This window comes from Ailuropoda melanoleuca, chromosome 9 (genome assembly GCF_002007445.2).
Source record: "Ailuropoda melanoleuca isolate Jingjing chromosome 9, ASM200744v2, whole genome shotgun sequence".
In the NCBI taxonomy this organism is placed as follows: domain Eukaryota; kingdom Metazoa; phylum Chordata; class Mammalia; order Carnivora; family Ursidae; genus Ailuropoda; species Ailuropoda melanoleuca.
Genome location: NC_048226.1, coordinates 13,330,530 through 13,355,834, shown reverse-complemented (window position 1 = coordinate 13,355,834; position 25,305 = coordinate 13,330,530). Strand labels below are relative to the sequence as shown.

Genomic DNA, 25,305 nt, shown 5'->3' with positions numbered 1-25,305 from the left:
ATACAGATGAAATGGCAATGGTGAGTCAGGAAGGGTATAAAAACATTCAAGGAGGTGGCTTGAGGATGGCAACAGGAAACAGGAAATGATCCAGAAAAGTGGAGGAGGCTAGCATGGTTTTCCTTAAGAAGATGGGGAACCTTAACCTTAACCACTATTTTTTAGGGTTTTATTTATTTATTTGTGAGAGAGAGAGAGCAAGAGAGAGAGAGCACAAGCCAGGGGAGGGGCAGAGGGGGAAGCAGACTCCCCGCTGAACAGGGAGCTGAATGTGGGGCTCCATCCCAGGACCCCGGGATCATGACCTGAGTCGAAGGCTGGTGCTTAACTGACTGAGTCACCTAGGTGCCCCAACTTTAACCATTTTAAACGAGAGGCCCTCCTCACCAGATCTGTATTTTAGGAAACTCATTCTTACTGTATTTGGGGGATGAATTACCCCACAATAGGGCTAAAAGGACTGGAAATAGCTGTTAGGAAACTCTTGGAATCATAATGCGAAAAGTCTGAACGAAGATAGGACACGTTTGAACACCATACTATGGAAAGAAATGGAAACTGAGCCCCACATGGGCTTGTTTTGTCTAATTTAGTGACAAAGCTATGAAAGAGCTTTATAATTCACTGTTTCTCTTTGGCAAAAGCTTACCGTTGACTCCCAGGCTCTGTCTCTATTCTGGTTCAACACAAAATAAGGCAGGCTTAAAAAATATAAATTTAAGACACCTCCATAAACCAAGCCGAGGTCACTGAAGCCTTCGGGAACTACTCTGGTGCTAATGCTCTATTTCCTACATGTGGTAGGAGTGATCCCAGTGCCTCTTCTTTTACAACCCTTCCTCACAGACTGTCCCCCACATTTATTACCCTCATGCGGAAAAAAAAAAATGCCGCATAACATCTGTGTCTGTTCTAAATCTCTTCCATTTTCCATTTATGCTTCATTGTCCTATAATCTGTTCAAAGCTGAAAATAGAACTAAGGTATGATCTTAGCACAACCTCTAGTGATTAATGTTATTACTATTCTTTTTCCAACCGAAAAAACTCACAATCAATAAGAAAGGATTCATCTGCAAAAGAACCCCCAAAGAGACCTCCGCCCCTTACCCTTCCACCTTCTCTAAACCTGCCCACCAAGTTCCCTCGAGTTCCTCCCCTCCTCCCCACCCATTCTTTCAACCCAATCTTACTTTGGTTAAAGAAGTAAATCTAATTAAAGGAGCCCGGGAAATGGAAGCCGTTTTGTGAGTTAAGGACACTGGATCTGTGTAACTTTCACCAGCGATTGGGCTTACAAGATGGAAAATTCCTTGGGCCGCTAGGCAAAGCACTCTCAATGTTGTTGAAACATCTGGTTTTCTTTGTGTAAAATCCTCTCCACGAGGTGGGCGAAGGTTTTTATTCTAATTGAATTTGTAGTTAATTCCAGATAAAGATGAGTTGCTTTTTGCTGATGCTGTTCAAATCAGGGGTCCCAGCCCCCCCTCCTCAGAGCTCCTTTTTACTCAAAAGTGATCAAAAGAAGTGGTGGCTGGTTTGGTTTCAGGGAGTATCCATTTGTTTATATGTTTAGGGCAGAAGGACAATTCCTGGTGCACTCAATTCCTGACCTGGTCTTTTGAGTCTTGCGTGATAGAGATTGAAGGGCCGACTTCGATGTCTTGAATGCAGTGTTTCTAACCAATTAAGCGAGGGCACGGGTGGACTTTGATTTGAAGATGGCTTACCCCTTTCCCTGTCATTTCTCTGGTGCTAGCAATTTGTTTATGTTCCTAAGCCATTTGAAAGAAACAAAGGAGTCAAGTTGTCCAATATTTGCTGCAATATTTCTTCAACAAATTAATATGTGGATGAACAAAATAAATAGAAGGCATACAAGTCTCCCAGGGCCCTTTGCCATGCCACCTACTTGACAGCGTTTTGCTTGTTAACAGTGGCCTTTGGGAGACAATGTTTTCCTTGAGTTTCCATTTTAGATATAATGCAATAAAGGAAGACTATTAAATTACAATTAGTGTCTTTTCCAACCACCCCTGGTAAGTGAATAAACCCTCCCGGCCCTTCTCTCTCCCTCCTGAAGAACTTTATTTGGGATTGCGAATAGAAACTAAAACCTCAACCTAAAATCAGAAGTCAGAATAAACACCACAAAAAATAGGCTTTATAGAGCTTATCAAGGAGCCTGAAATCTATTACTGCTCCCTTTCGAGTTATTTATCAAAGCCAATTTTCCATTTTTTTTGTACAGGCTTTGGACCTAGAAGAAGGCACCCACTTCTCTCTCCAGAAGTGGGGTAGAGACATCAATCAAAATCCATGGGCACAGACATGAAAGTAATTTGGGCATTTTCAGAGGTACAGATAATGATGAACTCTTGGTAAAGTTGCCCATTCTTTTTCTTTTTCTTTTTTTTTAAGGTTTTATTTATTTATTTGATAGAGAGAGACAGCGAGAGAGGGAACACAAGCAGGGGGCGTGTGAGAGGGAGAAGCAGGCTTCCCGCTGAGCAGGGAGCCTGATGCAAGGCTGGATCCCAGGACCCTGGGATCATGACCTGAGCCGAAGGCAGACCCTTAACGGCTGCGCCACCCAGGCACCCCAAGGTTGCCCATTCTTGTCACACTTAGACCCAAAGCCTAAATTTTTACTTTTCCTCCTTATGGATCTGCACTCATTCTTCAACTGAGGTAGTTGTCTTTCCATCTGGACCTTTTAAGATGCCCCATGAACATTAATCTACCATTGCACTTTTTAAAATCCATTCACACTCTCTCCAAAGCCCTCTGCTGTTTATCTGAGCAATTCATGGGCAGAAGGAATATGACTAATTCATTCCTAAAACTTGGTGGATACTCAGTAAGTGATGTTTTAGTTAATGAACTCAAATAGTTATAGAAAATTAAGTAGGGGAAAGTGCATTTCTCTTTATTTGGCCAAAGTTGCAAGCCATCCCTGCAGTGATGAGAAATGTTGGCTTTGTAGGTAAAATTAAATACAGGAAGAAAAAAAAAACAGCTATCTTGGGGTGAGAGTAGATTGATTTCAGTTTTTCTCTAATATAAATAATGCTGTAATGAACAACGATGGAAATAAGGTTTTGAATGTGTCTCAGGTTATATCTATAATGTTAAATTTCACAGCCAAAGACTTAAATCTCACTTTTCCATATTCTTATTAACATCTCCTGTTGTAATTAAATTTACTGATAATTGCTAGATGAAAGTGATATCACCATTTTGGTTTACATTGTATATAAATAGATATCATGTTACACATATAAACGTGTTTTATATATATAACATATATATATATACACATACATACAATTCTGGGGAGGATTATTGGCCCGAATTCTTGATCCTACCTATACCCTTAGTCTGCTATATACCTTTGCAATACGCTTTCACAAAAGGTAGAGTATTCTTCCCTCCCTTTGGCTTTGGACTTTACAGTGTGACTTCCTTTGGTCAATGTGAAGTTAGAAGATACGAGGAAAGAAAGATTTGAAATGACATTTTAGGGCTGGTTATGCTTTCTTGTAGTTATACGATATCCTCAGTAGATGCAGATGGCCCACCTGGCGTGTTGGTCCCAGGAAGAGGATGGGTTGCAAGTAGGGTAAGGTTACCCCAGCAAACTTGTAACATGAAGCCAAACCATCCTAGCTGACTCAGAAAGCCATGAACAAAAAGGAAGTGCTTACTGCTCTATACCACTGAAAGTGTGAGATTTGTTGTACAGCAGGAGTCATCTGCTATATACACCTAACATGCACCTGTTACTAGGCATATACAACCATAAGCAAGAACATGCATCACTGTTTATAATGCATTGGGAGAAAAATATGCAATATAAACAATATTATTAATATATATAAGTTGACCACTTGATTTGATGAAAAGAAAATCAATAAATAATAGAAAATGGCATGTGAGAGGTACATCTTTGATTGCTAATGAAGTTGAATATTTTGTATCTTCCTTTCTCAAATTTGCCTCAGTGTGATTTTTGAATTTTTCTTTAGAGTATTCATCCTTCTCTAACTTGTAATTATTTTTATGTGTTACTTATATTTACGTATTAAATATTTACCTATACTGGCTATTGTAAATGTTGCAAATTTTTTTTCCTAATTTGATTAAGATTTTACAGTTTGCTAAATAGAAATTCCTTAAGTTGTAACTTAACAGTCTTTTGTTCTATGCTTTGCTGCATGTTTAGAAAATTTTGCATTTCACTTTTTACATTTAACCTTAATTGCCAGTGAGTTATTTTGGTATATAATGCAAGGGAGGACATTAACTCCACTTCCAACCCTCCGAAAGTTTTCATTAACTAAGTTTAATGAATTCAGCCTTCCCCAGTTGATGTAAAATGTGGCTGCTCTCTATGTAACAGGAATTAGGCGACCTGCATTTTTATTGTTGTACAACATCTAGCCAGTAATATCCCTCCTTGATGATATGAAATGATATTAAGAATTATGTATGAAATTACTTTCAGTGAAAAAAGCAGGTAATGTATGTGACACAATATGTCCCTATGTCCTATGCCCCTAATTCTATAAAATCAATACATATGCACAAACACACATGAGGAAGAGGAAAGAAAAATTCAAAATATTACTGACATGAAATTCTGAGTGGATAAAAAGATAATGGGTGTTTTTTATATCTTTTCCACTGTTTTCTATGTGTTCCAAATTATCTACAATAGACATATAATTCTGTTTGTATTATAACTTGAATAGTTAATATTCAATAACTTGAAAATTCTATTAACTAGAAGTTCACATTTATTTGTTTGTGTTTTAGATAAAAGAACAAATCATTTGTTGATTTTTTAAAAAAATTGATCACAGGAAACTTCTTTCAGCTTCCCCTTAGCCTATATGTAATATAATAAATATAATATAATATAATATAAATGCATAGCATATATTATAATATAAATTATGTATTTAAATTTCCTTCCCTCTTTCTTTGGAAAGTCATCTCCCAGTTATCTTACTGATATTCTTAGAAGTGAAGTTGATTTTTTACTGTAAGTTTAGATAATTCCCAATATCTCCCAAGACATGGACTAAAAGTAGCTGATTAAGGGGAATCCTACGCTTTGATTAGGGAAGTAAATTTATGTTAATATTCCTATTCCCTTTCTAGAGAGTAGACACAGAGAAAGCTTCTATACTTGAAGGAAAGTTGGGCTCCGTGGCTTCTATGGAGTCATCTAGTGCTGAAGTTGGATAATTCTTAAATTATCAAGAGAACATATGGAGTGGGCCAGCGGCTCAGGGGCTCACTCTGGAGGGAAAACCTGAATCTGGGAAAAGATATGTTTACAAAGTGGGTGGAGAACACTTGGCCCCCTTGCTCCATCCCAGGTACACATCTCAACACATGTGAGGTTGGGAAGTAATAAGAAATAGGAATTAGCTATGGCCTCTCCTGCCACATGTCAAAGTTAATTCAACTTCAAATGAGTCTTAATTATGCCAGTGAAGTTTAGGGTTTAATAGACAGAAGGTTCTGTCTAATCTAACTTTTATTGTAAGGACTAAGAAAGATGTAAAATCAAGTTCACTTTAAATGTTGTGAACTTAACTTGAAGCTACAATATTAATTGTTGAGGCAAAAAAAAAAAAAAAAAAACAAAAACAAAAAACAACCCTACATCTCTCTTGTAGAATGGTTTGCTCACTGGCATTTTCTATCTGTGAAAATACTTACCCCAGGGAAAACCCAGATCTTCAAGAAGATATTAGGCTCTGATTTTCTGAACTTCATGTACTCATTTCCTGTACTCATTTTTTTTCAAATTCATAATTTTTATGGAGACACACAACTTAGCAATCTTGTAAACTGTTGTTTTTTTCTATGACTAGAAATCATCAATTTAAAACAAAATTGGTATTGAAATATAGTTGATACACAAAGTTTCAGGTGTACAACATAGTGATTTAACAGTTCTATATATTACACAGTGCTTACCACAGTAAGTGTAGTTACTAGCCGTCACCATACAACATTACAATAGTATTGACTATATTCCCCATGCTATACTTCTCATCTCTGTGACTTATTTTATGTCTGGAAGTTTGTACCTCTGAAGACCTTCACCCATTTCACCCATCTCCCACCTACCGTGCATCCAGCAACTACCAGTTTGCTCTCTGTATTTATTTAGATTTCACATATAAGTGAAATCATATGGTATTTGTCTTTCTCTGACTTATTTCACTTTGCATGATACCCTGTGGGTCCATTCATGTTGTCACAAATGGAAAGACTTCATACCTTTTTTATGACTAATATTCCATTGTGTACATATACACTTCATCTTCTTTATGCACTCATCTATGAATGGATACTTAGGTTGCTTCCATATCTTGGCTATTGTAAGCAATACTGCAATAAACATAGAATTGGATATATCTTTTTGAGTTAGCGTTTTTGTTTTCTTTGGGTAAATACCCAGTAGTGGAATTATTGAATCATATGATATTTCCATTTTTAATTTTTTGAGGAAGCTCTATACTGTGTTCCACAGTGGTTGCACCATTTACATCCCAACCAACAGAGCATGAGTGTTCCCTTTCCTCCACATCCTCACCAACACCTGCTATTTCTTGCCTTTTTGTTAGGAGTCATTCTGACAGATGTCATGTGATATCTCATTGTGGTTTTGATTGTATTTCCCTGATGACTAGTGATGTTGAACATCTTTTCATGCGTCTGTTGGCCATTCTGTCTTCCTGGAAAAATGCCTCTTCAGGTCATTTGACCATTTGTTAATCAGATAATATCTCTTGAGTTACTTGATTCTCTTGATTACTATAGCTTTATAGTAAGTCTTCTAGTAAGTAAGCCTTATAGTGTGTCAGGTAATATGAATTCTCCAATTTTGTTCTTCTTCTCCAATATTGTTTGGTTATTTTGAGTCTTTACACCTCCATATAAACTTTGAAATCAGTTTGTCAATATCCATGAATGACTTGCCAGGATTTTAATTGGAATTACATTGAATCTATAGATCCATTTAGAAGGAATTACAATCTTGACAATATTTAGTCTTCTTATCTATCAATACAGACTTTGTCCTCACTTATTTAGTTTTTTTTTTTATTTCATTCACCAAAGCTTTGTAGTTTTCTTCATATACATCTTCATATACATTTTTTTAGATTTATACCTAAGAATTTCTTTTTTGGGGGTACTAATGTCATTGATTTTTTTTTTTAATGTTCCAATACTGGTTGTTCATTGTCTGTATATAGGAAAGCAGTTGGCTTTTATATCATGCAAAGTCACTATAAGCTTATTAGTTCCATGAGGGTTTTTGTTATTCTTGTTGTTGTTGTTTATTCTTTTGGATTTTCTAGATAGGCAATAATGTCATCTGTGAACAAAGCTAGTTTTATGTCTCCCTTCCCCATCTGTATACTTTTATTTCCTTTTCTTGCCTTATTGCATTAGCAAAGACTTCTCATATGATGTCAAAAAGGAGTGGTAAGAGTGTATATCTTTATCTTATATCTAATCTTAGCAGGAAAGCTTTGAGTTTCTGACCATTAAGATGTTAGCTGTAGATTTCTTTTGTAGATAATCTTTATCAAGCTGAGAATGTTCCTTTCTATTTCTATTTTACTTAAACTTTTTGTCATGAAAGAGTGCTGCCTTTTGTCAAATGCTCCTTTTACATCTGTCAATATAATCACATGATTTTCTTTTTAATCTGTTGATGTGAATAGATTACAAAATTGATTTTCTAATTTTGAACTAGTTTTACATATCTGGGATAAACCTTACTTGGTTGTGGTGCATAACTCTTTTTATACTTTTTTAAATTTCAATTTGCTAATGTGTTGTTGAGGATTTTTGCACCTATGTCCACGGGAGATATTGGTCATTAGTTTTCCTTTCTTGTAATGTTTTCTTCTAGTTTTAGTATTAGTACAATACTGGTCTCATAGCTGAGTTAAGAAGTATTATTTTTTCTGTCCTCTGAAAGTATTGTAAAATAATTTTTGTAATATCTTCCTTAAATGTTGGGTAGAATTCACCAGTAAGCCCATCCAGACATTGTGTTTTCTGTTTGAGAAGGTTATTAATTATTGATTCATTTTTTAAATAAGTATAAGTCTATTCAGATCATTTATTTCTTCTTGAGTGAGTTTTGGCAGAATATATTTTTCAAGGAATTGGTTTACTTTTTCTAGATTATCCAACCACTGTGTTTTGAATTCTCATAATCAGTAAATTTGTTAAGTTAGCATTTTTATCTAGGAGAACTCTGCTAAACTGCAAAAATGTAAAACATGACGGGTAAATATGCTATTATCATGTAGTGACATTAGTGCAGTTATTTAGATTAGGTAATTATCATATTGAAAAGAGAGGAAGAATAGAGAATGGGAAATGAAACTGTTAAAAATGATGCATTGTGGTAAAAATTTAGAGGTAACTATATCAGCCAATAGGGCTGAGCTGGCCGTGACTAGAGAAATATAAAGTCACTGGATGCCTAGAAGCAGGCGATTGGAAAGGGCAAAGCACTAAGTAGAATGCTCTAGAAGTTACCGAAGTCAGACTTCACTTTTGTGGATTCTATACTAGCAAGAAAATGGACTTTTTGAGATAAGAGTGGGTTTCACCCTGTGGGCTTGTGCAAGTCATAACTTCTCTAAGCATTTGTTTCCTCATGGGGATATTAATAACAGTAGAGATATCAAGGGGTTGATAAGAAATTCAGATAAGGAAATGTGTTAAGTGATTTTGTAGACCTGATATTGTAAACACCATTCAGTAACGTTTGGATGGAATATTCATCTATGAAATGAAACAAGAGAGGACAAAGGAAATTTGAGTAGATTCATAGTGACTAACTTTAAAAAAATTCCATTAGTTTATCTTCTGAGTTTTATTTTCCAAAATAGGGAAAGGCAAAGCCTCTGTTCTATTGAAATCCTCATGACATGCTTTGCATGAGATAGATTGTTAATTGTCTTATCAAATTTTTAACTGGAGAGAGAGTTTGTCGCACCTGCCTGCATTTCCCATTGGACAACTGAAAACCTCCCTTCTTTCTCTTTAATGTGGTTAGTTCCCACAACCATTTGTGATTGCGGGAACTTTCTGAAGGTACTGTATGGTGACTAACATAATATAATATAAAAAACATTAAAAAAAAAACACTCCTTGGGTAAGAAAGCAGCAGTAATGTTTTTAAGTATGTTCTAGCTCCTTAGATTTAAGGGACAACAACAACAATAAACAGATTGTAAGAAAAATCAAATAAGAATTTTCATACTTTTATTTTAGGAAAACACATGGTGACTAATCATTGATATTCTCTGAGTGAGGCATCAGAAGGGGCAAATAAGTGGAAAGAGAATAGAAAGCTGCCAAAATTCAACCTAGCATTAAATTTAGTGGCAAATACTGGGCAGTTAAAACTCCAGGCAGTCATTTCTTAATCTTTACAGATAACTATTCCTTTAAGGGGTTTTGCTTATGTTATTTCTGATTTTTTTTTAAAGTTAGTGTTTTTCTTTTGAAATAATTAAAGGGAAAGGAAGTCTAAAGAGAGACTGAGTGACATCCAATATTCCCTAATACCCTCTTGTTGCTTTAGGTGATTGGTATACTTAATTAAGGAGGGGCCTGGGTCTATCATCAACCAGGGCCTGACCTGGGGGTGGGAAGGAGTGAGGTGTAACCTGACCGAGCCCAGGTGTGTGCCTGCAGGTCACACTCTGGGAAAACATGTGGCCCCAACAAGCCTTTTCCAAGTCTGGCCATGCCTTTAACTATTTCAGGTCTTCTCAAATGTCTACATTCTCTCATGCTTAGACCATGTCAGCATGCTTTCCTCTAGATTAAGATTTTCAAGTTGGGAAAGGAAGTGCATAAGGTTAAGAGACTTGTTTAAGGCTGTAAAGTCTGTGGCCAAGAATAGGACTGAATTAATCTCTTCAGACTCCTGGTCACTACTCTGTATGCTACAGACAACACAGTGCCCCTTAAGCAAATCCTCAGTAATCTACAAATGCTAGTTATTTAAAAGAATGTTTTCGTCCAGAGCATAGCATTACTTTTCTTCCTTCCTTCTTTGCTCCCTCTCTCCTTCCTTTCTTCTATCTTTCCCTCTCCTTTTCTTTCTCTTTTTCTTTCTTTCTTTTTTCTTTCTTTCTTTCTTTCTTTCTTTCTTTCTTTCTTTCTTTCTTTTTTTCTCTTTCATTCTTTTCTTTCTTTCCTTCCTTCCTTCCTTTCTTCCTTCCTTCCTTCTCTCCCTCCCTCCTTCCCTCCCTCTCTCTTCTTTTTTTCTTTTCTCTTTTCTCTTCCCTTTCTTTTCCTTTTCTTTCTTTCTTTCTTTCTTTTTCTTTCTTTCTTTCTTTCTCTCCTTCCTTCCTTCCTTCCTTCCTTCCTTCCTTCCTTCCTTCCTTCCTTCCTCTGTCCATCTATCTGTCTACCTATCTGTGCCACAGGTAAAGCAGCCTTTATTTTTACTGTGCTCCAAAAAACCTGGTCTTTGTGCATCTAACATGTTTTCCTTAAAGAAAACACAATGGCAGATAAGATTTGTTCCTTGTAAGTTTTCCTATCCTGTAGAGGTATTTATTGATAGAGACACTCTGGATAGATGGGGGAGGCTCCAAAACCCTGTACACAAATAACATTAGTGGGAAAATAAACTTAAGTGCCTTCCTATGGACAATCTTATTATAAACTGTCCATGAGCTACACGATATAATATTTACAGACAAAAAATGTAAAAAAAAATTTATCTTGCTTGAGATCGAAAGAGAATGTGCCATTTTGAATAAATACCTGCATCTGGTTATTTAAATGATTTACATTTCTTTCTTCTTCTTTTTTTTTCTGTAATTCTGTTTATGAAAAGCATTTTAAAACTGGTAGCACATTTGCCTGAATTTACAAATAGGGTCAACTGACCTTATATCTTCATTGTGAGGATGGGTGAAATAATTCTTCTTCACTTGGTACCTTAAATCCATGGACTATACTGATTGACATCCTTCCGGAATGTCATACGAGTGTCTGCTTCAGAGCCATTGAGGTACAGATACCCATCTGGGCAAATCCCACTTAACTCCAATGGACTGCCTTCTGCTAGCACAATCAGGAAAAATAGTTTTATGTTGAGGCCACATGTTCTAGTTCCTCTTTGTTGGAAGTGAGGTCGGGGTGTGTGTGCAGTAGTCTGAATGTGGGCACTTAAGTCAGAAGGCCTGAACTGCAGGGGCGCCTGGGTGGCACAGCGGTTAAGCGTCTGCCTTCAGCTCAGGGCGTGATCCCGGCATTATGGGATCGAGCCCCATATCAGGCTCCTCTGCTGTGAGCCTGCTTCTTCCTCTCCCACTCCCCCTGCTTGTGTTCCCTCTCTCGCTGGCTGTCTCTATCTCTGTCACATAAATAAATAAAATCTTTAAAAAAAAAAAAAAAAAGAAGGCCTGAACTGCAAATTCACTTGCTATATATGACATTTGGGCAAATTAATTAACGCTTAAGAGCTTCAATTCATATGTGGATTTAAAATAAACACTCAGAAAAATTGCTGATGATAGTAAATGCTCATGAAATAAATGATCCAGTTTAACACCTAGTATTTGTCGATGCTCAATTAATAAATTCTTTGCCCTTCTCTTTTCTGATGTCAGATCAGCTGGTGTTCACCTTTGGGGCCATCTCTTCTGCTGTCCTCATTCCACTGTCCTCTTTCTTCACACTGCCTTTCTTTTATCTTTCCTCCTTTTCCTGTAGATATTTGCTTCCTTTCACCCTCCAAAGTTCTTTTCCATAGAAAGCAGCATCCAATTGGAATGTTCTGCTCCTTCTGATTAGTGAACTGTTTAATTGGCACTCTGACTTGACCATTTCTTTTTATGTTTGTATCCTCGCTGACTTTTCAAAGGATCTATTTGAGCATTTCTGGTGGTCAATAGCTTCTGCTTTACCCTCATTCAAAACTTCCATCACTCCCAAACCTGTATACACACTCTTTATTTCAAGACTTGGAATTTTTCCGTATACTTGTGGGTCCCCAGACAACGGAATTTTGTTTATAGTTAGGTGATCTCGTTGTGGGATTATGATCCTGTGTTAAGGACTACTGTGAAGTGGACAGAGGTAGTGGAAAAGGCTACTGTTTCTTTCCTTTCTCCACTATTTTGTTCTGACCTTCTAAGCCCAAACTGGAATGCCAGGATCAGAGCTCCAGAAATGCTGAAGCCTCACTGCAAATTTTGTATGCCACATCTTTTTACATATAACCTTGAACAACATTTTCTTTTCCTTTAAAGATTTTATTTATTTATTTGACAGAGAGAACACAAGCAAGGGGAGCAACAGGCAGAGCAGGGAGCCCGGTGTGGGGCTCGATCCCTGGACCCTGGGATCATGACCTGAGCTGAACGCAGCTGTGTAACCAAATGAGCCCCCCAGATGCCCCTCTAAAGTCAGTTTAATAGAACTGAGAAACAAATTATAAAAAGCCAATTGAAGCATTTTGGTAAGATTTGGGTTAGATTGGGAAGTTGCTTTCCATTGTCAAAGTTAATAATAATGATAAATGCACACATGTCCCTACACAATATGTGTTAATTGCTCCCAAGATTCAAACCAAGGTGCTTTAAAGTAAATTACAGAGTTTTTTTCTTTTATTCACTCTTTTTTTTTTTTTTTTTTTAGAGTGATTCAGCACTTCTCTTTTTGGGCTGTGCAACAGATTTTCTATTTGCCTTTTCATGTAGCCACTATGTCCAAATCAAATCAGATAATCTGCATTCCAAACACCATTCAAAAGGAAAGAAATCCAGGAAATGTATTTTCCATCATTTCCCGAAACTATGTGGTCATAGCTCTGGAACTGAACCATTCCCAATGGAGTAACTATGTGCAACAACAGGCATTCCACTGACATACACAAATCATTATTTATTTGAACGTTATGTTAACAGCATATTGTTACTTCTACAGTAAACTTCAAAAAATTTGGTAACATTCATTGTGACAAGTCTACAGTTTTTACTAAAATTCTTATTTGTGTGTTCAATTTAATGTGCAATATGTCTTTAACTCTGTTGGGAAGCAAGACAACCAAAGGTCCGCTGTTTTTCTACTTTAAATTAATATGATGATATAAAAGAGGAGATTGGATTATGTTACTCTGTAGAGTCTGTACTTGCTTGATTGAAAAGCCCCAAATTCCATAGCATTAAGAAACCTTCCCAATCAGATCAGAGAAATTAAAAAAAATACTTGCGGGAAAGTTTGGAGAGAGAGAGAGAGAAAAAGAAAGAAAGAAAGAAAGAAAGAAAGAAAGAAAGAAAGAAAGAAAGAGAAAGAAAGAAAGAAAGAAAGAAAGAAAGAAAGAAAGAAGAAAGAAAGAAGAAAGAAAGAAAGAAAGGGAGGGAGGGAGGGAGTAGGAAAGGAAGGGAGAAGGAAAGAAGAAAAAAGAAAGAAAGAAAGAAAGAAAGAAAGAAAGAAAGAAAGAAAAGAAAGAAAGAAAGAAAGAAAGAAAGAAAGAAAGAAAGAAAGAAAACGAATGGAAGGAAGGGAGAAAGAAAGAAAGGGGGAAAGAAAAAAAGAAAGAAAGAAAGAAAGAAAGAAAGAAAGAAAGAAAGAAAGAAAGAAAGAAAAAGAACAAACAGAAGGAAGGAAGGGAAAGAAAGGAAGAGAAGGAAGGAAGGAAGGAAGGAAGGAAGGAAGGAAGGAAGGAAGGAAGGAAGGAAAATCAAAACTATTTGGCGAAAGGGACCTTTACATGATATCAAAGCTATGAATTGCTCCTTTTAACCAGGGAGACAGACAGATTGTTAAAAAATGAGCAATGATTTTACCTTTCCAAAAATTTGATAGTGAGTCTTCTAAACTGTCGTAGATATCATTTTTTTTTTTTGTCTTCCCACCATCTATTTATTCCTAATTTATTTGGTAGCAGCACCTTGATTTTTCTTTGAGGAGATGCCCAGCTGTGTTGTGTAGAGTCTGAGAGTGGCGAAGGATCATTGCTGTCTGCTCTTCCTTGCCCAGAGAGGGGGCAGCGGCTATACTAACAATTTCTCTGTCCCAGGAATTTGAATCTTAGCATAGAGAACCTGTATAGAAAGCAAGAGTTGATTGTTCTGTGGGAAGTACCATAAAGAGACCATTTGTCAGTTCTCAGGCCATTGATTGACACATCAGAGATGACCTTCCCTACTTTGCTCTGATGGTATTTTGAGAACCTGGTTATAGAATCTATGGGGTCATTCATATGTCCTAGTTCTGTCATCTCAAATGAATCATGACTACATCAACCAATCAAATGAACAGGCCCTTCCTGGCTTGGTTGCAGCTTCTGTGCCTACTTAGTCCTATAAATACAACATGGCCATGCCCTACCCTACATGATATTCACCAAATACTTCCAAGAGTCTCTAGACTGATGAAATTTTGCCACTTGCATGTCACTCTTGACCATCGAAAACAATGAGTTAGTCCTTTTACTGAGATTTTATCTGATAATTAAGAATATGTCAATAGAACCCCCTCCAATAAAAAGTGCTATGTAACTGTCAGTTTATGGGATACAAAGCTAAATTATGGAGAAGAAAATCAGCCATAAATGGTAAGGATACTTGAAGTAATATGTGTATATGATAATGGCAGACATTAGTGGAAGTTTGAAGATTCGGTTCAGTGAAAACATATTCCTACCCCTGGCCCCAGAAGTGAAACTGAAAGTAAAAATTAAAAAGAGCAAGTTGGTTTATTGATGGAAGGATTGGCAAACTATAGCCCGCAAGCCAAAGCCACACCCATCCAGTTATGTATTGTCTATGGTGGCTTTGTCACTACGATGGCGCAATTGAGTGATTGTGTGACAGAGACCACGTGGCTGGAAGTCAAAAATGTTTACTATCTGGCCTTTAAAAAAAGTTTACCAACACCTGGATTTAACTACATTCTATACATTGTTGAAAGGAAATCTGAAAAATTTTTGAATGGTGCTATGCAGTACCCATCCCTATTTTGAGATTTCCAAAGAGAATAGCATTTGGAAAATCTGGTTATAAAAGCTTCATTTCTACCACCTATAAGACTGCTATAACTAGACAATCATTTACCTTCTCTGAGTCTCCATTTTCTCTTTGTAAACCTGAAATTTCAATAACACCTACTTCTCAGACTTACAATAAGGGATATAAGTATGTCCTAGCATATTTGAATACAATCTATGACATTTAAACAGTCTTAATTTTAATGAAGAACACTCAAATGTAATCCCACAATTACCCCAGATATATTCTCTCTTTCCCAGAGGCAATCACTTCTGTCCATTTTTGTTAAAATTCTAGAAGTTCTTGCCTTCAAATTATTAGATAGTATGCTATTTCTATTTCTTCATTAGCTGCTGAAATTTATCTATTGAATTCCCATTATGATAGATGAGAATTTCATGTATCCAACCTAGTTTATCTTTCTGTAGTTCTATTTAATATAATTAAACCTCTATATCTTTTTCTACCTACTTCCTCCCTTTACCTTTCAATATCTGACAGACCTAATATTATTTCTAATTTATTAATATTAATAACACAATTCTATTATATTCTGAAATAATTTCACACTATTTTTCCAAGTGAAAAGCTTTTTCAGAGGGTATGACCTAACTTGAATATATATACATTAATATGTCATAAAAGAGTCAACTGGTTACTTATTATATTTAATTTAGTAAATTAGTGATAGAGGAATCTATGAAAGTATATTACATAGACATCTTATTAATTCAGAAATTCTTTTCATACTTTGATGTTTCTATGGAGCAATTTTTTTTTTTTTTCAAAAGCCTGTTTCAGAATCATCTCTGTTTCCATCTTGGTTCAGGCATATTTTTTTGAATCCATACATGCTGTTGCTGTAATTTCATCCCCAACTACAAACTATCAAGTACATTTTTTTGTTTAATCTAGAAGAGAAATTCTTGATCTCTACAATACAAACAATTGTTCTATTGCTTTTTAAAATAATCTTTATTTATTTATTCATGTTTAAAGATTTTTTTTTTCTTTTTTGAGAGAGAGAGAGAAAGAGGGAGACCATGCACATGCAGGAGCAGTGGGACGGGACAGAGGGAGAGGGAGAGGATCTTAAGCAGACTCCGTGCTCAGCGCAGAACTGGATGTGGGGTTCAGTCTCACGATCCTGAGATCATGACCTGAGCTGAAATCAGAGGTTGGATGCTTAACTGACTGAGCCACCCAGGGGCCCCTAACATGATCTTCAAAAGGTATGTTTATAGCAACTTTCATCACTTTCAGGTGTGAGGTCTAGGAATAATGACCAAATCTGTATGAAATTTCTTTTCCTCTATTATTATTAACATGATATTTCTTATAATAATAATAATAATAATAATAATAATAATAATAATATCCTCTCCATCTCTTCCCCTCCCCCCTCCTCGTTCTATCTTTTTAGATGGCTTATTTTTCTCAGGGTGGAAAGTTTTAAGATCATACAGTTTTATCTTTGGTGTTCTATAATTTCACATTCATGTGTGTAGTTTTTGCTTCATTTTCATTCCTTGTGCTTGGCACTTAACAAGCCCTTTCGTTTTGCAATGGCATGTCTCCCTGAAGTCTGTAAAGTCTCTGCTTCCATTGATTTGATGATTTCCCCCCACCTCATCTGCTTTATTCTCTCTGATGCAACTGTTGATCCGATATCACACTTCGGTAATTAACTCTCCTCTTTCTTTTCTTTTCTCCAACATTTTGCCTCTTTTCCTTTGCTCCACATTCTGAGAGATGTATTTATCTTTATTTCTCAGCTCTTCTTTCTTTTTTTTTTCTTCTGCAAGCATACCTCAAAGTCCTAGAAACCCTTCTGGTTCAACAATAGTTCATTTTTCATGGTAGCCTGTTCTTGTTTAATGAATATGATATCTTCTCACATTTCTCTGAGGATAATTACTAGAGATTTTCTGTCTTATTCCCCCCACCCCCCTATTGGAGCCCATTTCTAATTCTATTTGCTTTTTTCCTTTTTAAAAAAATCGTTCTCTCCATATGGAAATATTCCTTAACTTTTTGTAGATGTCAATCTGTCCCTATTCAAGAACAAGGAAGGTCGAAGTTTGATTTGAATTTCTGAGCATGCAGGTTTGACTTGGATCTCTGATTTAAGGTCATAGACAAAGAACCATAAAGGATACACGAAGAATAGCTTTCTCCTACAGACCTAAACTTTCACCAGCTACTAAGTGTTCTCTAGACAATTTAATCCCTTTAGAGTATGACAGTGTGATTTTTTTTTTCCTGGAGTAAACATCAGATTGCTAGTAGTTATGCCTGCTGGGGTGGTGGGGAAATCTCACTCTTGATCATTACACAATCCATCCCATTCAGGCTCATTTCTTCCTCCCAGTCTAACACCAGAAGCTCTGTGCCAGGCAGCCTGGAAGCTCCCCAGCATTATCTCCCTCTACACCCATTCTGGGCTGTGTCTTCCCTGCTGGCTTTATAATACATCTCCCATGCACTTTCTGTTTCCAGGAACATGCAAAATCTCTGGTTCTCTGATGGACCATGGTTTTGTAGATTTATATCTATTTTTATTCCTTATCATCTTTGACTATCATTTATTGGGTGTTTGGGAGACAGAACAAGAAAGTTCATCTGGTTAGTAACCTACCCGAAACTAGAATTCAACTTCCATTTTATGAACCTTCAGGTGTCACTGTATTTCTTAGTTATTCCCTCTCCGTGAACAATAAGTTACTAAGTTATCATACTAGAAATAAAGGGACTAGGTACCAGAGCTCACCTCTTTAAAAGCTTAGCTGTATTAACCTTGATCCATACAACGCTCACCTCTCCCTTTGGCAAATAGGTTTCTGCCATTGTCTTTTCTAGAAATAGCTCTTGAGAGAAGGCATTTCAACTTCTTCCTTCTCTAACATGGCACGTATCCCTCAACCCTCTTTTCTGTCTGCTCCAAAAGATGTTTTCATTGTAGTCTTTTGAGTCTATCTAATTTTGATCTTTTCCATAGTATATTTAGAACAATCTTGGTCCTGCAATGAAAAAATAAGTACAGCATTCGTCGGCTAGTATCTCAAAGCAGCACACGTTCTGTGTCAACAGAGAGCTTTCTCCAGTCAGTAAAGGGTAAACAGAGCCTGTGCTGGAGTAACAGGACAGCTGTCCTGGTTCCCTCTTCTGAATTCAGTTTTGACACCAGCTGTGGCGTTCTGCTCTGCACTGGGCTTTCGTCTATTCCCTCTGCATCTGGCTTGGCCCATACTGGCATTCTCTGATATTCAGAGTGTCTTCTTGCACCTTTTCTTTCTTCTTCTTCTTTTTTTTTTAATACTTTTTATTTTGTTATATTAGTCACCATACAGTATATCCCCAGTTTTTGATGCAAAAAAGTTCCACGATTCATTATTTGCATATAACACCCAGTGCACCATGCAATATGTGCCCTCCTTAATACCCATCACCAGCCTATCCCAGTCCCCCACCCCACTCCCCTCTGAAGCCCTCAGTTTGTTTCCCAGAGTCCATAGTCTCTCATGGTTCATTCCCCTTTCTTCTTCCCTTTCCTTCTCCTACTGATCTTCCTATTTCTTATGTTCCATAAATGAGTGAAACCATATGATAATTGTCTTTCTCTGCTTGTCTTCTTTCTTTTCTTCTCCTCCTTCCTCCAACATATTGCTCTGTGAATCCAAAAAATAAAAAAATAAAAAAAAATAAAAAACAAAAAACAAAAAAAACCTGCCTAGGCTTGCTGAATAGGGAGATCTGCCACAAACTCAGTCTTGGATTTTTCTCTTCTTTCCTTCCTCCTTCTCTTTTTCCCACCTTTTCCCTCTCCCTTTCTTCTGAACCCCCCATCCTTTTGTCTCCCCTTCTCCCTCCTCCTCTGAAATGAACTTCTTCACGTATCAAGGCTTCACAAAAGCTGCCAGGTTTCTGATAAGTAGCTTGAATTCTCAACCCGGTGCAGCTGTAATCTGATGTTATCAGGGCCAGCAAAAGTTGATGGCTAGGAGCCAAAGATTTGCAGAACAAATAGGTGTTGAAAACACCCACCTCAGCAGTTTAAACAAGCCAAAGGCGTTTGGAACCAGTACTGGGCGGCTCCGCAGAGGAAACTGACAGGGAAGGAGTTGGGAAATCCCTGGGTTTCTCAAAGAGGCCAAGCTCCCCTCCTCGGGCACCCTGATTCCAGGCTGAAAAATCTCTCTGGAAACATAGAGGATTTTGTCTTCCTGATGTGAGCACTCTTATACTGGGTCAATATGGATTTGAGAGGTGCGGTCAGTAACTCCAAAGCCAGACATGGTTGAGGTGATGTCAAGACATCTCTTTGGTAACTGTTTCAACTTTCTGGACATCGTGTGCCCTGGGGCATTTAAGTAGGTATTGTTAAGGATAAACAGAGCCTGATACTAGCGAAAGGTGTAAGCACAGGTTTTAATCAGTAATCTATGATTGCGATAGGCAAGGAAATCCAGTAGGAACTGAACTCAAATGCAATTCACACAGAGATAATAGGTGTTTTCAAGGGAGAAGAGGGACTAGAAAGGGGTGCCTGGGGCCTCAGATCAGGGAAGTGAAAGAATACAAAAAGCAGGAAGTGGGGTTGGTCCCTGCGAAACCCACTAGGGTTGGCTAACTGGTCCTTATCAAAGTTATGCCTCCTCCCCCCACCCAAGATGCTACCAGGCAGGGGCCATAGCCTGGGGTGCTGGCTGGAACACACAGTTCTTTCCCCTGGCAGTCTTGAGTTTTCTCAGGCAGGCACTTTAAGGGGACTAAGGTCATCCTAGGGATGTGGCCTTGAGTTGGTAGAAGCTATATTTGGTGTTTTGTTGCATTCTTTATAAACCAAGATTCAAGCCTCGTAGAGAAAGCACTCAGAGGAGCCTAGCTAAAGGTCGGTCAAGGAGAGAGTCATTGCCAATATATCGAGCGCCAGGTCTGGTTACCTTAATCAATTGTTAGAGCTAAATGGTGGGATTCTGGCTCCAAATTTGAGGTCTCAGAAAAATAAATCAACAACAACAACAAAAAGCAACTCTGTGTTTGGGGTTCTGACGCTCGGTGTGGTTAGTATACTGTTGGTCACTAGGCAGAACTTGGGAGAGAGAAGTATTCCGCTGGAACCACGAGGGAAAGGAGAAAACTGCACTGGAAGCAAGTATGCTTTACTGATATGCAGTCTGCTTATCACACCAGGCCCTTCCACCAGAGACGCATTCTCATTTGTCACAAAACTCAAAAGAAAATACAACCCACAGAGGGAAACGGGTTTGGACAGAAAACAGAGGTGAGGTCTGGGTGTTGCTCCGAAGCCCGCAGTATTCATTATTCCCGTAAACGGTCTGCAGTCCAGAGATTCACATTTTATATTTCTATATGCTTGAATATTTTTGAGTGCTATTAAGGATGCCCATAGACGGTGCGGGTCACATGGACTATTTAGATGACACTTGCCAGGCCATGCTTTCGAAACCTCACTTCTATTTTTGTGAGTGAAAATTTTGCAGGTGCTAAGGTGGTCGATGCAAATATCACCATGTGAATATGAGCCAATTAACAAACAACCACATTTTATGAGGTTGCCACCGCCTAATTGTTTTGTGTCTGCAGTTAATTATTTCTGGGAGATATTTCTGCCTATGGAGAAGGAGTCTGTTATTATAATCGAGAGTACTGCAAAACAAAAGTTGTGCTGTAAGCACATCAAGGGCAGGGATCACATCTTCTCTATGTTTTAAAAAGTTCCATAAATCACTTCGGGCCCGTGGATTCTAAATGACTATGAACCGCTAATGGCAACATGGTTCTGAAGTTTGGAAAACACATCAGAGAGCCAGCCGCAGTGAATAATATCGAAGGTATAAAATATCAACACAATTCGCTGTAGTTGGTAATGCTGTTAACTCATCAGCTCCTCTTCTTACAGACGCAAAGAAGGTTGGGGCTGGAAGGAAACATGGAAATTGTCTATTCCAATAACTTTATCTTAAAATTTGGAAATTATGACCCAGAGAAGTTATGTGACCCACATGGGACTTGGGATACTGCCTGCCCTAGTCCCCAAAGTACACGATGGATAAATCCGTGCCTCCCCGCCCACAGACCCAACTCTTCCCGGTATCTTTCTGAAGGTATCAGAGGCAACACGTGTCAATGGAAGCCATGTCTTCCAGGCCTGAGGGAGCTCCGGCAAAGTCATTTTACAGCAGGAGGCTAAACTAATCTCATAAATTGGCCTGTCCAGACAAAGTCATGAGCAAAGTCTGTAGTTTTATGCAGAGAGATTTTATTTTTGTTATTATTGCAGATGCTCATTGGTATATTAATGCAAGTTTTTATTGAGCTATGCCCTGAGGCTTTTTAAATTGAGGGTTCAATTATTTCTAAAATCTAATAATTAAGTAAATTAATGAGCCTAGTCAGAGATCTGGCAACCTGCATATAAGGATTCGATACAAGAAGTATTAGCAGGAGGGAGCCTTTTTTCCCCTCTTTAGAGGAAGATCTTTTAAAACGGTTTAGACTCTTTTTTCCAGACATAAATGAAGTCTGACACTGAGATCCACAAACAAGGCCAGTGCATGGATTCAGGTTAGAGATGGAGCTTAGCCGCAGATGGGGGTGGGCAGGGCAGACCTTGTCATCTAAGTTGTCCCCCCTTGCCAAAGCAATTTTGAGTTTCCGGAAGTATAGCCTCTAGGAACACAGAAGAATATTACTGTGGTCGTGTCCCTTTGTTTAAAGATAGCAACTGATAAATCATGATAGGTTCCGAAGAAGGTGACCATAATGGCTACTCGAAAATCATAAAATGAAACCCAGGTAAAGGAACTAGGAATGTTGTCTTGGGGAAGACTGCTTACTGGCAGACAGAATAAATTTCTTAAAATACTTCAGAAGAACCAGAGTCATTCTGAATGACCCTGACGGATGCACTTAGAGATTCAGCTTGTAGTTCTATAGCCTGTGCCAATGTCGTTGCTCTGCTCCTGGGATAATGCCCCAGGCCTAACCCTGGCTCTGCCACTTGGTCTTCTAAGTACAGTCTGAGAGAGGAGGCTGTTTCTTGCTGATTACCAAGCCTACAGAGGTTCTATTTAAATTCCTTCATAAGTCAGGCTTTCGACTTTGACCCCAGTTCCTGAATTTTGGATTTGGTGACTTGTGGTCTTCCATCCCCTCCCAGGACTGGCTTGACTTCATGACCTCACGCTTACCTCCATGCCCGGCCTCCTACATCACATTTATCTCAGGCTCCCCTGACCATTTCTCGTCCAGTGACTGATTCTCTGTGCTGCCAATTTTCCTTCATTCATATCTGGAGATGGCCAGACTCTTGGGCAAGATCTGACATATTTGTATGGTGTCTTGACACAATGGGTGCTTATCTAAATGGATTTTGGTCTTAAAAGGATTTTTACAAACGCCCAAACAACAGCACAACAAAAATGCCCTCTAGCATAGTATTTTTATAACCTTTCCTCTTGATGGCTTGTCACACATCCTCGTGGCATCCTATCACCATGCCGAGATTCAGAAGCAGAGTCAGAAGCCTTGGGTGACATGGCCGAAATCCCACAACAAGTGAAGACAGGCCTGGAATTGGGTGATGATCTGATGGCAAAGCCCATGTTGTTTGCACTATAATCCCCTCCTCCTGCTATTTCACACTCCAGTTTATGATTCATTTTTATACAAAGACAGTGCAAACTACAATAGGACTCTTTATGAAGTATGGTCTGGTGTAGTCCAGGTGTGTTCATTATTCACACAGGACATAATTATTAAAACCAGTGTTCCAAGACCATCGAAAGTTTAAAAGCTCTTATGGTCTTTACTTAATTCCTTATTGAACAAAGGATGTTTTGTCCTAGAGATTCCTAAAGTCAAATACAGCTAATGAGATGGAAAATTTTTCCATAAGCAAACCAAATGATGAAGCCTGGAAAGAAGGCTAGAGCCTTGAAGGTGGAGAGAGAAAACCCAAGAAATATGTCCAGATGCACAACAAACTGCACAGGGAAGGTCTACTGAGTGAGGACTTTCTTTGTGGCCCCTCAGTCACACCAGGCCTGCTCGGAATTCTGCTGACACTTGAGATTCTTCTGTGGGTTTCAGGGGCTGTAATGGATGGGCTGATGTGAATGCTCTGCTGGAGAGGGGGTAGTCATGGATGTAGAGTGGCCAGCCTCCTTGGGAAAGGGACTCAACTGAGTTGAGGAAATATCTCAACCGGAAGTGAAAGTGTGATGAAACCAGGCGGTCATGCCCTTCAGGTCAGGTGGATCTCTACCAGCTGTGGGATTTGGGCCATATTGTTCATTTAACTTTCTCTGAGTCCCAGTTGCTTCACTTGTAAAACAGTACTAACACTACTCATTCTGTCAGTTTTGATGTCAAACTAAATAAAATAATATTGTATAAAGTGTCCTGCATGAAATGGTTCTTAATACACAGTTCCTGCTTTCTACACTGCTGGCCACAATAAATTATGTCTTTTCTAAATCAATATGCACTGGGGAAAAGAAAGCATGCCATTTTAATTCGTCTCCTTTTAGCAGTTGAGGATGATACAATCGCATTTCTGGTTTTTAATATTACATCTTTTCTTAGAAGAGAGATGGGGCAACTTTTTCTCTTCCATGTCGTAGACACCCTCCTAATGTCATATGATCCCATAGGGAAAAATATTCACCTTGGTAGCTTTCTTCATCTCTAATACACCACAGGTGCATAATAAAGATTTGACAAGAAAAGTTGTTATCCAAGAAATACAGGTAAAATGACGTGTTTGTTTAGATTATCTAGATAATTGCACTAGCGTATACTTGACAGGTAAAACTGGCCATTGATTATTTTGTATTAGCAATTGTTCAATTTTATTTTAAAGTAAAATGTTGGGGAGGGGATTCCTGGTAAGAAATCCATAAGCATTAACTTCTGAGGGACCAGAGTTGCCCTCCGCTAATGAACCCATGATTTGGTAAGCAATTTGTAACATAAACACAACAGATTTGACTTATAGTTCCATACTTTAGGCAGGGTGACTGTGTATTACTTCTTGGATTAGAGGTATCTGAGTAAAAATTATCCATGGCGTCATTAGAGATTACAAACAAAAGTAATGTCTTATTCCAATGAATAATATCAGTGTAAGCAAAAGGCATACTTTTCAGGGCCACATATCATCTTCTGAAATTGGATGGATTATCATCTTCCAGTTTTGTTTTGTTTTGTTTTCTCCCCTATCTTCCACTACCAAAAAGGGAAATCAGATTAGAGTTGCTTTGATCACTATTTTGTAAACAGAATTATTTTGTGAACTAACCAAATAGAAAAGGATAAAAGAACAGATAAAACTAATCCAGAGTTAGAAAAGTGGTTACTTTTGAGGGCCTTCTGACTGAGTAAATTAATAATGGAGATTTCTAGACAGCTGGTCATGTTCTATACCTATGCTTCTCAAACTTCAGTGTCCGTATGGATCTCTTTGGAAATCTTATTGAAATGCAGATTCTGATTCAATTGGTCTAGGTGCAACCCAAGAGTCTGCATTTTTTTTATTAATAATATTTTTTTATTATATTATGTTAGTTACCATACAGTGCATTTCTAACAAGCTTCTAGATAATGCCAAGGCTGTTGGAATTTGGATCACATGCCTTGTAACTAAGTTTGATATCTTTTGAGTGGTGGATACACAGCTTTACTTGTAAAGTTTCATCAAATCGTATTTTTGATTTGTGCATTTTTCCATACTTAATTAAAAGTCTATTTAAAATAAATGCCTCTTGGAATGAAAACCTGACGTGAAATGTTAGGTGCATTTTTGTAAGTGATGGAGCTAGAACTCAACAGACTTGTCCACACACTGCTGCTGGAGTAAATGACCTTAAACACTTTGAATCTTTCTGCCGCTCTACTCACAGTTCAAATTCTGATGATAAAGGTATTCATTTGGCCAAATCTACATGTACCTGCCCCTCCGCTAAGGGTGAGCCGAGCGCCTGATTAACATAGTCTCATCAGAATCCATGTAAAGTGGGGGAAGTATTTTCCAGAAGGCAATTGGTGCATGTCTCCAAAAGCTGATTGGACAGATGTTGAGTGAACAGACTTTTCTCCAGCGGTTGGCTTCTATCTTTACGGGGAGTCCTTTTCTTCTCCTCTTTCTCATTGCTCTGATAACTTTTCCAAACTTACTCCCCTTTCTCAGCTCAATTCTGTGAGTGCGTTTGTGT

At 37.9% G+C, this 25,305-nt stretch overlaps 1 long non-coding RNA gene across 2 annotated transcripts in view; it reads left to right on the top strand.

Annotated features, from left to right (window-relative positions):
• Nucleotides 1-25,305, top strand: part of LOC117803726 — an 84,667-nt gene that overhangs the window by 8,238 nt on the left and 51,124 nt on the right. For both annotated transcript variants that reach the window (XR_004627706.1, XR_004627705.1), the window contains one exon: nt 2,251-2,357. This is a non-coding gene — a long non-coding RNA (uncharacterized LOC117803726). The remainder of the gene's footprint in view (nt 1-2,250; nt 2,358-25,305) is intronic.